General features: G+C 36.6%; 1 pseudogene across 1 annotated transcript; it reads left to right on the forward strand.

Moving 5' to 3' along the window:
* Positions 1-1512: 1512 nt before the first annotated feature.
* On the forward strand, positions 1513-13381 carry LOC149815188 (prefoldin subunit 2 pseudogene; annotated as a pseudogene). Its single transcript, XR_016427916.1, has 3 exons — positions 1513-1755; positions 3198-3297; positions 12736-13381. The product of XR_016427916.1 is annotated as a prefoldin subunit 2 pseudogene (transcript).
* Positions 13382-14084: the final 703 nt, after the last annotated feature.

Raw genomic sequence — 14084 nt, forward strand, 5'->3', positions numbered from 1 at the left:
TGACGTTATAGGCCTATAACAATGAGAAACAGGGCAATAGCAGCGAGATATATTGCCTCTATTGACCTGCATTCTTGTAGTGATTTCAGAAATCCAAACAGATCGCAATGTTGGATATTAAATATGTAAACTTGGTGAATGAGAAAATAAGCTTATCATGGACGTAGGCAACTCATGCCGAACCACGTAAAACTATTTTCTTTTGCTTCTCTTTCTTTTTCATTTATGCAGCAGCTGCAAAGAACTGGTACTTGTCATCTTCCCAGTATGACCTTTTGCTGTCTACTGTGAACAGGGGAAGCATGACTTTAATTGGCTATGTTTCTCTCTCTATTTTTTATGTTCTTCCTTCTCACTGCATAATATTTTTCCTGCTGGTATGATGTTATCTGCATACTGTTCATCTTTGGGAACTTTTTGTGATGAACTAAAATTCAAAGTTGCGAAAATTGAAAGCAAAGCTTTTATGATCCTCGACAATGTAACCAGTAGTGTTCGGTTGTAAGGTTAGCAGCATTATATATGTTTTTCCTATCATACAGAAATAAAATTTCAATTTTTTATCAGATCTGTACATCATGATTTTTTTTAGAGAGAGAGAGAGCATATCTATGATAAACAATGATTTAGAATTGTGTTGGATGATGTTTGAACAGAAAAGCTATACTTGGAATTGGATTTCACTTCCATAAGTTGATCCAAACAAAGGAATGGGATTCCAATTTCATTTCACTATAGTATTCCACGCAATGTAATTGGAATCCTTGGAATTCAATTCCAGAGTTGAATTCCTAACAATTCTCTGAATCCAAACCGGTTCTTAAAGCACTATAAAACCTGTGGACGAAAATTTAGGGTCGAAGCATGTACAAATATTTATAAAGTTTTGGAATATGTGGCCCCATACACGTTCCTTAGAAAAAAGAAGTGTTCACATACATGCTAAAGGAGCCACTATAAATTGCAGAAACATTTAAACATCTAAGATTTATTAAGGTTTTTGTATGTAATGAGTCAATTAGTTACCTGTTTGATCATGGTTTGTCACCTGATATAATCCACAATTCAAAACCCACAGATAGGGATGCAAATGGGTCGGATCCATGATGGTGGTTTTGCAATTTTTTGCTGTTCCGGATCCAATTATGATCGGAATCCCCATATTTTGATGTTGCAAATCCGAATTGCATCTCTACCCATATCTCTTGCTGCAAGGTAAAAAGGTGGGGTGCTTAGGATTAGGGGTGCACAACGAGTGGGTTAGACAGAGCTCGGCTCGGTCTGAGCCTGACTCGTGTGCGCCCGAGTCTGTAAATGATCCGAACCTGTACATAAGGCTCGGTCGTACAAACGAGCTGAGCCTGTACATTAAGCACGAGCTCGCCCGAACCGACTGGGCCCGGATCTGGTAAGGCATGGTGCTGCTGAACCGTTGATCTTATAATGATCAACGGTTCAGAGTATACCACGAATAGGGTTAAAAACAAAAAGTCTGTTAGACTTCTCGTCTTCTCGACTTCTCCCTCCCCTTCCCCTTCCGCCGTTCGTCTCCTATTCCAGTATTCCCTCTTTTTTTCTCTCTTCCCCTTCGTGTCCACTTCTCTCTGCCGCTCGGCGTTCCCTTTTCCCCTTCGTTCCCTCTACCGCTCTTCGTTCTCTCTAGCTCTCCTTGCCGGTTCTCTCTCTGTGTATCCGACGGGCGACGGACGAGGTCGAGCCTGCGTCGAGCGAAGGAACGGTGGTTTGGTCGGTCAGGTTATCTTTCTCTCTCTCTCTCTCAATCAGGTATATTTGCTGTTGCTTCATTCACGGCCATTTTCACCAACATTACCTGCACCTGACAAAGTATCAATATTAACCAGGGGAATGATTTACTCCACTCGTCAATGGAAGTATATTTAACTGCCTCACTTTCTGATTGTATTGAATTCTTTAAACATTCATACACAAGCTCTTTACATTTCACTGCTTATTGGTCACAGAATCACAAAAATGCTATGCAGAATTCATCTTCAGCGTTCTTGACAAATAAATATGAACGTGTGCTTTTCATGAACTTGGAATCAGGGATAATAAAAATGGTAATGCAATGGAATTACCAAATTAGAAATCAAAATCTCCAAGTGTTATGTAATGGAAGAGGAATAGGTTCTATTGTAGGAGAAAGTTCCTTTTTTTTTAAATGGAGGGCATGGACTTTCTTCCAAAAACAAGAAGGTAACAAGGTGTCGCCAAATAAAAGAGCACAAGAGGGTGTAATATGACATAGATGCGTATGTGCATAGATTCCTAAAAGTATGATTTGTAAGGTTCCTAAATTTCCAATTCTACATGAACTAATTCATTGAAGATCTGTATGGGAAACTTCTATCTTGAATGCTTACATTTTCTTTTAGCTGTAAGAGAATGCTACTGTAGAAACCTATATGTGAAGGCAGCTCGTAGAATAACTGAACGCTACTTTTCCAGATCCACAATGCTAACAGGCCCACAAGTTAACCCCGAGGAACGGAAAAATAAACAAAATCTACGATGGGCAGATAACATGTACATATCCATGGGATTCAATGAAAATGTGGCCTAGATGATATTGTTCCTAAAGATTTTCAACTATTTATGGGTAATAGATTTACAAAAGCAACTCTAATGCTGGAAATCTTATAGCATCATATGACAGATAGCCCTAAGTATTCTACCATGTGGACTGATGGACATACGCCTAAAATGTGAGTATCAAATATGTCAAGTAAAAGTAGGGGCACAAACAGTTCAGATTGGGATCGGATGTTGCCTAAACAGGTTAACATTGTCTTAAACATGTTAATGTGTATGCTTTAGCACCTGATTTGTCATGCATTGTCTTCATTTCTGATAACTCTATTATCAATTTTATCATATTGATTTGCAGTTGCTAGTTTTTGACTTTGATTTGGGGGAGGTCTGCTACATGTTTTGATATACAAAGCAACAACCAACAGGCACATTTATGTATTCCACCAAGTAATCATACAATGAGGTTATAGAAACTATAAACACAAAATTGAGAGAGAAGTCAAACAACTTATCTTGTTTTTTGGATTAATGTGTGCTTTCCCACATTTTACCAATATAAATGTGTACTTTCCCATAAACTGTCTCCTTAGCCTTAAGATGGCTGCAAGCCAAACTAACTGGCATATGTTAAACAACTTTGTCAGATCGGTTGATATGCTTGTGGATGTGAATGTTGCTGAAGAAGGGATCTTGAGGTTGCTTATATAATTTTGGGAGGGATAGTGAACTAGCTGCAGTGTTGAGGTAAATGATGGGTAAATTTATGATATGTTCTTTTTGTTATTAATGAAGCCTAGTTCATTTTTTAAATATTTCTTGGGGCATGTGGTCTAACAAGCAGCTAGAGTAAATTGCTTGCCTACATATGCACTATATATTTTGTACTGAATATCATTTAAATTCTTAAGTGTTAATTTTACTAATTATCATCTTGTTCAATTTTGGTCTTGTTAGAATCCTGATATGTGCATTGATGAGTGCAAGCTTAAAACACTAGCTTGCACAATGTTGAGCTTCTTGTTACACCTTTCTCTGGTCTTTTTTTTACGAGCATATATTTTGAGAGTTCTTGCATATGTTCACCAACTATATGATAAGCTGAAGCTTTTTTAATCTATTTATTTAGTAGCCCACATAATGATGCTAGTGTTACACTTGATGCATGTAATCTTGTTGTCATGGGTTTGGTTTGCCTTATGGATTTTTATAATACTTTTGATTTTGCTATAACTATTACTTTGCTTGTTTTGGATTTTGCCGCATGTAGGAAATACAACATAATTTCTTGCACTTTTCTAGGCATGTTACTCACACTTTTTCTTTTGTTGTTGCTTTTTTTAAATGTGAAAATTTTATAATTGTTATTTTATAGAGAATTGAAAAATGACACCAGAAGAAAGATACAATAGAAAAGAAAAACAACCAATTGGACAATCGAGTTATGATGCCTTAGACCCTGAGGTCTCAGTGCAACAAACTGTGATTGATCTAGGTTCATCAAAACTTGAGTCTTCCATAGATCTTCACAATGAAGATGGTCAGAAATAAAATATTGAAATTGAAGAACAAGAACTTGAAGAAGTTAAGCGAAAGAGGTAAAAAACATCTATTGTATGGGATGACTTTGATGAAATTGCAGTCAAAGGTGTGAATAAGGTTAAATGTAAACATTGTTCAGTTATTTAAAGTGTTATAAGGATGGTTGCACTACTACAATGCTTAGGCATTTGGAAAGTTGCAAAGGAAAATCTGCCAAATCCAAACAAAAGCTTTTGAGCTTCAGTGGTGCTCAAGGATTTGATTATCCAAACAATATGGTTCTTTCAAGTGGGAAGCTTGACATGGAGATAGTGAGTAAGGTAATGGCAAAAATGGTTGTTTCCCGTGAGTATCCATTTAGAATAGTAGAACATGTTCATCATGTTTTGCAAAACTTTGAATCCAAAATTTTAAAAGAGAGATTGCATGAAGTTGTATGAAGAAAAAAAGAAAATGAAAGAATTGTTCAATAATGTTGACAAAATTGGTCTCACCACTGATATTTGGACTTCTAATCAGTCTGTTTTCTATTTGTGTTTGACTTCCCATTATATTGATAAATAATGGATGCTGCAGAAGCATATTATCAATTGTTGTGAGTTAGGGTCATGTCATACTGGGAAAGCATTCTCCAATACCATTGTAAAGTGCCTTATAGATTGGGAGATTAATAAAAAGGTTTTGGCCTATGTCACACGGACTCGGCTAAGGAGGTGCCGCACCCGAGTCGACACGCCCCGACACGGGTGCGGACTCGGGTGCGGCTTCGGACTCGGCCCGGACTCGGTCAACGCCGAGTCAGACTCGGTCAACGAGTCCAGGCTGAGTCCGTCCACATTTTGGACTCGGTCAACTTTGACCGAGTCCAAAAATGTCTCTAAAAAACTAATTTTTTATATTTTTTATTTAAAAAAATATATATAAAAAAGGCACTGTGACTGTGCAGTCTTTGCAGTGTGCACAGTCTTTGCAGTGTGCACTGTGCACAGTCTGTGACTGTGCACAGTGCACAGTGCTGTGACTTGCACAGTCACAGTCTGTGACTGCACAGACACCTGTGGCATTTTAAAAATAAAATAAAATTATATATATATATATATAAATAAAATTATATATATATATATATATATATATATTTTGCCGAGTCCCCGTGTCCAAAAATTTTAAAATTGTGCCGCACCCGTGTCGCACCCGCACCCGCACCCGCACCCGCACCCGCACCCGCACCCGCACCCATGTGACATAGGTTTTGGCGATTACGGTTGGCATTGCTTCTAAGTTTCTAACAACGATGTTCTTCTTAGGACACTAAAGGATAGCTTGGAGAAAAGTGGTTTAAACTTATATTGTTGTGGCAAATTTTTTCATGTGCAATGTTGTGTGCATATTTTGAATTTAATGGTACAAGACAGGCTTGATAAGATTAAAAGGGCACTTCACAAGGTTAGAGAAAGCATCAAATATATTAAAATTTCACCATCAAACTATGTCACATGGGTGCGGGTGCGGGGGTGCAGCATATATATATATATATATATATATATATATATATATATATATATATATATATATATATATATATATATATATATATATAAAGTCCAAAAGTTGGACATAAATGACCTTGGGTGCGTTGACCACACCCAGGATCAGGTTGACCGCACCAGGTGCCGCACCTGCACGCGTGCCCGCATCGTGTCATGTCGACGCGGGTGCGGCACCCAGTTGGCCGAGTCCCTGTGACATAGCCATCAAGGCTTTATAATTTCATAGCTGTAGCAAAAGAACTAGATGTTCCAACTTCAAGAATGTTAGTTTTGAATGTCTCTACTAGATGAAATGTGATATACTTAATGTTGGAGATTGTTCTGATATACAAGGATGTCTTTCCGTTATATGAGGTTAATGATGCATCTTTTGAAAAGCATGTTCATGCACACAAACATGCTTGAACTCTATTAACATCAGTATGAGTTTGTCAAGAGCAGAAGTGAGCAGCAGTTTTTAAATCTGACAATTTGGAGATCAAGACAGCATGTAATATAACAGAATACCAATTTTGTGCTCTTGAGTGCTATGTCACATGGGTGCGGGTGCGGGTGTGGGTGCGGGGATTCGGCACTTCCAAAAAACCCGGGTGCGGGGGTGTGGCAGGGGCAAATATATATATATATATATATATATATATATATATATATATATATATATATATATATATATATATATATATATATATACGATGCGGGTTTTTTCAAATTTCATCGCACCCATTTCGTCAGGAGAACAGGAGAAGAGTGGAAATCCTTTACTAAAAAGAACCATCATTATCATTTATTATGGAGAGAGAAAATCCTTTACGAAAAAGGATTGAAAAGGCAGCTGCTGTCAACAGCTGTCATTTATTGTGGAGAGAGAAAATCCTTTACGAAATTGAAAAGGCAGGAGCAGCAGCTGCTGTCATTTATTGTGGAGAGAGAAAATCTTTTACGAAATTGAAAAGTCAGCTGCTGTCATTTATTGTGGAGAGAGAAAATCCTTTACGAAATTGAAAAGGCAGGAGCAGCAGCTGCTGTCATTTATTGTGGAGAGAAAATCTTTTACGAAATTGAAAAGGCAGCTGCTGTCAGCAGCTGTCAGCAGAATTTTTTTTAAAAAAAAATTTCACAGCCCATTTCGTAGGGCAAATTGTTTTTTTTTAAAAAAAATCCAAACAAAAATGGACCGAAATGATCCTGGGTGTGGTCAACGCACCCGGTGCCGCACCCGCATCCGCGTCGAGTCGCGTCGACGCGGGTGCGGCACCCTGCTAGCCGAATCCCTGTGACATGGCTTGAGTGTAATCTATAGATGTTGTCAATCATGACATGTATTTGTCTTCTGGGAAATTACTGAAATATGAATCACAGATCCCCCTATCTCCTTTCTTGGTGTCACACCCACACCAGATTCAATACAGGATCTGAGATCTGAGGCATTCAAGCACATGAATGCCACTGCGATTGATAGTGATTAGTGACAACCAGGTATGACTTAAGAACGTTCTATTATATTGTCTGTTTGGTACCAATGTGATGGTTTCACAACTATTCCTCTGCTCAGATGTCCTTAGCATCATAATGTTTGGCCAGATTTCAATTTGTACGAGTCTTGTTATGATGTAATGAATGCTGATCGGTTTTGTGTTGACAATCTCATCTGTGTGCTCGTGTTTTCCCTTGTTTTTAGTTGGATAGCAATTTTGGTTTATGACAGTTGGTTTGATTGGAGAACAGAGAACATGCACAAAAATGATTTATAGCTGAAGAGGGAAAACATAAGATTTACTCTGATTGCAATTGCTTAATGAAACTTCGACTATTGTTCGAATTTGTTATGGTCTCCATTGTATAGGTGACATGAAGAGGGTATATAACATTAAACTTCCTAGAGAGGTGAAGTATGGAAGTAACATACTGAAGTTCAGAATATAATCATAAGTCACCAGAAAACCGTTCTTGTTACTTAACAGGCTTACACGGGCTGGGCCGAGGGCCGACACAGGCCGGCCCGGTCCAGCCCGTTATTATATATATTATAAACATTATATATATTATAATACATAATATATAATATAATACATAATATAAATAATATATGTTATATTTTATATATAGCATAATATATATTCTGTCACATTGGTGCGGGTGCAGTTAAAAAAAACTTTGGGTGAGGGGGTGCGGGAGGGTATATATATAATTTTTAACAATTTAAATTAACAGTTAATACTAATGAAATAAAAATAATTATCATATCATCAATTCATTATGCATAAATTCATGCAATAAATCAAATTAACAATCTACAATTGCTATTCCTCATCAATAAAAAATAACACCACAATTAAATCAACCTAAATATATTATGACTACGCTAAATAAATTAGGAAAATGGGAAAACAATCAAACAAGTTAAGCATAAAAGAAGTAAATTATAGTAATAAAAGAAGCAAACAATGCATAATTGTATACCAAAAGTATATCATATACAATGTATATAACGATGAGGTAATGATCTTAATAATTTTTTGCTTCGTCATCAAATTTATCATAAGAAGAGTCGGCTTAGATAAGTACATGTTTAGTGTTAAAATCATGCTCTTCCTCTAAGTCACATTCTCGTGGGTTTACATGTCAAAATTTGGATGATCTTTGTCTACATTACAATTAAAATTTAAAAATGTTAAATACTTGCATATTTAAATAAAGAAACTAAGAAATAGTCAAATAACTAAGAGAGAAATTAAAACTTGTATTCTTTATCGGTTCACAGTAGTAATCGAAGATTGGACTGAATAAAGGCTAAATCTTCTGCATGCTTGCTGATGAGTATTTAATCTTCTGCATGCCTTTGAATATTCGTCCACCCATCAAAAACAATGAAAGCATCATTTTGTTTCTATGAAAATTTTTAATCTCTAGCAATCTCTCAATATTTGCCCTCTCTTTAGCAAGTATTGTCGTTCATAGTTTTTCAGAGATTGGAGGTACATAGACACTAAAGTTACAATTTGTCCATGAAGTAATTAAATTATTTCAATAATGATTTCTAGTTGTATTAAATGGAAGTGAACTAGAATAAAAATACCTCTTTACTTTTTTATCCATTTTCTCCCTTCCATATGTATTAAATGATGTTTGGATCGTTCATCTTTCTCTACCTTCTACATCCACTTTTATTTATTTTTAAACATCTTCTTGGTGGCTTAAAAATGGTACATTGATTGCACATAAATCACTCATTATCTTCTTCTTCTCATATTGATCTTGTATTTTTTTGTATTGTCTCTGCATTGCCTCATCAACTTTTTTGTATCCTGAAATGACATGTATTGATATCTTTAACAAATGAACCTTAACTCTTGTATAAGACCCAACATAATCTATCTAACAAAGCTTGCATCAAAATCTATTATTTTCATCACTTTCTTCAGCTTTTTCAAGCTTATCCACATGTGCCCATAATGGCCCATCATTACATGATGCAACCGACGAACGAGAACCAACACTACCACTACCAACAACACTAGCACTAAAGGAGAACTTACATGTAGAGATGAGGATAATACAATTCCTTTCCTTTTTTTTTTGTGAGTTCTTTCCCTTTATCCATCATTTTCATCAACATAAAAAAATAAATTTTTATTAAAATAAAATTCATATGAGGTTTTGTAGAACTAAATAAAATAAAATTTATGAGGCCTTTTTCTGCCATTTTTGAACTAGATTCCGTAGAAGGGCTGGGTTCGACTCTCCCAAAGGTTCAATAGAGCCAAACTCAACAGGGCTGGGTTTGACACTTGCGTCAACGAGGGGAGAAGGAGGAGAATGAAGAAGAAAAAGAAAAGAGAGAGAGAGGTTGGGGATGACTGCTGTCGGAAGAGGAGGGAGATTAAATCATGCCCTAAACCCTCGTCCCCCCCTCTTAATTTTTTGTCCAAAATGGACTCGGTCAAAGTTGATCAAGTCCATTTTGGACACATATAACCTTGGATGTGGTTGACTGCACCCAGGGTTATGTTGACCGTACCCATGTCATGTCGACGCAAGTGCGGCACCCGGTTAATCAAGTCCCTATGACATAATATATATTATATAGTAGGCCAAGCCTGATTAGGCCTAACGGGCAGGCTGTGGGCTAGGGTTTTCCCAACGGATCGGCCCAACCAGTCATTGATGGATTGGTCCGGTCCATTAGCTAGCCGGACCGGGCTGTTCCAATGCCCACCCCTACTTGTCATGCGCTTCCATCTAAAGGGTGAAGTTTGACAGATGATGATGGAGCAATCAATCTTTAATTCTGGCCCTATGATACTTTCACTTGGGTACCTAATGATAAATGCTACTCCCAGCTATCTGGGATGAGCTGTGAAGTATGAACCTAGTCATAACCAAGACTCATAAGATCCACATATATATTGAGCACAGTCACAAATATTGGTCGCAGCTATATCTTGGCAATGAAAATTCGCACAACAATATAGGTTTAGTTGGTAAATCTTGAGAAAATTTTGGTGCTTAGAATTTTTTAAAATTACAAAATAGCAGAAATAAGAAAAGAAATGTTTAGATAATAATAAAACACACATAGAATAAAAGAAATAAGTAAAACATATAAAAGAAAGAAGAGGAAACATATTTAAGATATAGAAAAAAATAAAAATGTAAAAGTAACTGAAGATAGACATCATGATAGTCAACCATATTATTACTGTAAAGTTATTTTTGAAAATATCATGATATTTTTCCTTTTAAATCGTTTTACAAAAGAAAAGCTATATATAGCCAATATTTTCAATGTATTGGCTATATCTGGGATTATGATAGAGTCCTGACATTGACACCTTGTTGTCCTGTAACATAATTCTAATTGGGTTGATCAGTTTTACAAATGTAAATTCTCTTTTTTTTTGTTAGGTAGATTTAGTTGGAGAGAACCTTAGACCATCAGAATGGTTATCTTCCAGTGGGTTGGATGCATATGGCTTGAGGGAAGGATCATAAGACTGAAAAAATCGACACTTAGGTCACTAGACACATCCATAGATAGGAAAGCGATGGCTTGACAGTATTGGCATGTTTGAGTGGAATAAGAGCAAAATATCTAGTTGATATCAATAATATGTCTTTATGTTCTCTGTGTGCTGAGAACAGGTTCCATCATAGTCGCCAATATCGTTCTTGGCAAGGTTTTTCTTGGGATCTTTTTTTTCCAACAAGTTGTTTTTCTCATAAAAAACTCAGGAAAGTATCGGAAGTTTTAAAATTTGAAACAATCTAAAGAATAATAAAAAAAGATTAGAAATAATAGGTTTTATTGTATTTTTCTTGCAAAGATATGAAGAAACAACTAGAGAAGCTTTAAAATATAAAAGAAATAAAAAGATACTTGAAATATAGAAAAAATATATGTTTTTTGAAAATCTCAGAAAAATATTGGGAAGATATTGCGATATTTTATGTTTTGGTGGTATTTTGAAAATCTTAGAATTTCTATGCTGACCTTGAAATACAGATAATATCATGATATTTTCAAAATATCGGGGTTATCGGTGACTATTTTTTATATTGTCAATGGTTTGAAGAAAACTTCACACATGTGCACGTGTGCAGATACACATGCACACAGAGTATAAAAACATAAAATATTTATGGAAATATATACTTTAAGTATATATACTACACCTTGAAGAAACCATCCTTATTTCAGGTACATTGGGCATTTTTGAAGCACTCTGATTACATAGCTGGGGATGCTTTACTTCATAGTTTGAGAAGATTGAGAACATAGTTGGCAAACCTGGTGAGTCGACTCGGGAATCGCCCGAGTCAACCCGGATCGGACCCCAACTGGGTCACCGAGTCAGGACTGCCAATCCACATGCCTCTTATGTGTTTTTTTCATGCATTTTGTGATTTTAATGCATAATTCCCATAAAAGAATACTTGTTATAAAGAATTATATGTTTTAAATCATAAATATTAACAATTATGTATAGTTGAATACTTATATAGCTTGCTCATTGATGTCGTGCTAAATTTACTGATTATGCAATATGATTTTTCATTTTTTTCATATCTTAACACTAGAAAATGCAGTCCTAACTCGTCTGAGTTACCGAGTCAACTCGCTGACTTGCGAGTCAAGGGTTGGGCGACTCCAAGTCACAAGTTTGCCAACTATGATTGAGAACTCTCTCTCACTCTCCATTATTTTTACCTCTTCCTGTTCTTTCTTCTACATTTTTTTTGCCTTTCCCAGTAAAAGGAAACAGTCTTCATACCTCTATGAATTGACTAGGGGGAGTATAATGGGTCAGATCCTGATGGACATATATCATGGTGAAATTCTGGATTTGTATAATATCCAAATTGGAGGAGTCAAATATCAGTTAAACCTTGCAGACCTGGATTCAGGTTTAAGTTCAGGTTACTCTGTTATAAGCCAGAACTAGGTCCAAATTCAAGGAGGCATTTGACGCAGGATTCAAATATGACCTACCTGCTTCTATTCAGCCAGGATTAATGATTCATATCTGGCAAACAAATGATCAGATTCTTTCAGATATCTTATCAAGATTTGTCTCTCTGATCATCATGGATAATGTGAGACGACTGGATATCTATCTAATATCGGATGTGTTCCAAGGCTTGATGTTCTACTAAATATGCATGTCTGGCCATGGACATAGCACAAGCTTTAGCTTCTTAAGTTTTAAGTGTCTTTTTGAAACCTTAATGCATCTGTTCTTCAGTTTTTGTGAGTTAACTGAAAGATAGTTATGCATTATCTTATTTTATCTTCTAATCAATGTCCTTGATGGGAGTCATTCGATCACCATTTATTCAATCCTGTCAGTTAGTGAAATGGTCAATTTGTTGGGCCAAAGAGTTTAGGTTAATCTAATGGGTTAGATATTCCCATTTGTTGGATTATACATGGTTTTGTACTAAAATCATTTGGATTGAAATTTTTGATAGTTGGGCTTTGGCATTGTTGCTCTTTATTTTGCATACTTTCCATAAGTCCCTGTTCGAGTCTCTTGCTTTCTTTGGTTTCAGTTCTCTTGCCATGAATTGCTTTGTTTGTATAATTTTGCTTTGGCAGCATGGCTGATAAAGGTGGTACAGAAAGAGAACTGACAAATGAGCAGGCTATTGCCAATGCATATGGTGTAATGAGATCAGAGATCAACCAGCTATACTCAAAGATAACAGAGCTAGAGATTGAAGTCAGTGAGCACTCACTTGTGATCAATGCAATTAAGCCACTTGACCCACAAAGACGTTGCTACCGGATGATTGGCGGCGTCCTGGTTGAAAGAACGACAAGGGAGGTCTTGCCTGCTGTTCAGCGCAACAAGGAGGGACTAGAAGAGGTAATCTCTCAGCTTAATGAAGCCTTGGAGAAAAAAAAGCAAAAATTAGTTGAGTTTGAAACCCAATACAAGATCAGGATAAAGAAAGCTGATAATGAGTCGCATGATGACGGTGCACGCAAGGAAGGCTCTGCGCAGGGTGTATTGGTAGGTCCTGCCAGCACTGAAAAAGAATGATCTGTAACATCTAGACAGCAATTTTTGAATGATCTTTCTATAATGTGACCCAACTAGACTATCATGAAATATCTTCTATTGCTCCTTTCCATGGAAAAATGCTCAGTTGCATGAGTCAAATCAGGTTGGTTGTTGATTCTGGTTTTGTTTATTAACAATCAAGTTTTGTAACGAAGGAAATTTGCTTGTTACTTTGCACATATGCTACAGACTATGCTCTAAGTCTAATCCCATGTAGATGTATCTTGGTTGAACCTGATAAGAGTAAACTGTTTCTAGGTGGATGTTATTTGGATACATAAATCAAAATCACCATTCAAGTTGAAAACTAGGCTGGCTCATGTTTGATAACCAGACCTACTTAGTCTTAACTATGAACCATAGACTGGGTCTGCTGCTCTTGTGTAGATTCTCTGCAACATCAGGCGTCTTGTTTTCTTGTTTACCCTTATTGATGGTCCAATGAATATTTTCATAATGTTTGCAGCATAGTTCGGGTTTGGTTGCATGAGCCCAGTATGGGCTTACCGTTGACCATCCATTTGATGGCGGATAAACACAGCACCAAGTAAGAAATTCGCTTGGGGTCTGCCTAACCCAAGCTTGCCTTTCAAAAAATATTATGAAATTCGCTTGCTTTTATGAATGTGCATCTTCCATTTCTGATACTAAGATTCACATGAGGGATACTGGAAGCCTACTTGAGGTGCAAAAAGGCTGGGTCTGGGCCATGGTTACAGGAGCGAGAGGTTTATGCGAGAAGCGACACGGGTAGGGCTGGAAAACAAGCTGAACTAGCCGAGGCTGTCTTTAAGCTTGGCTCATTCTTATTTCTAGTCAAGCCGAGTTTGTGATCATAATGAGTCTGTGTTAAATGCCAAGCTCAAGCTAGGAAAACTAT

Source organism: Nuphar pumila, chromosome 15 (genome assembly GCF_984573655.1).
Source record: "Nuphar pumila chromosome 15, dmNupPumi1.hap1.1, whole genome shotgun sequence".
Classification (NCBI taxonomy): Eukaryota; Viridiplantae; Streptophyta; class Magnoliopsida; order Nymphaeales; family Nymphaeaceae; genus Nuphar; species Nuphar pumila.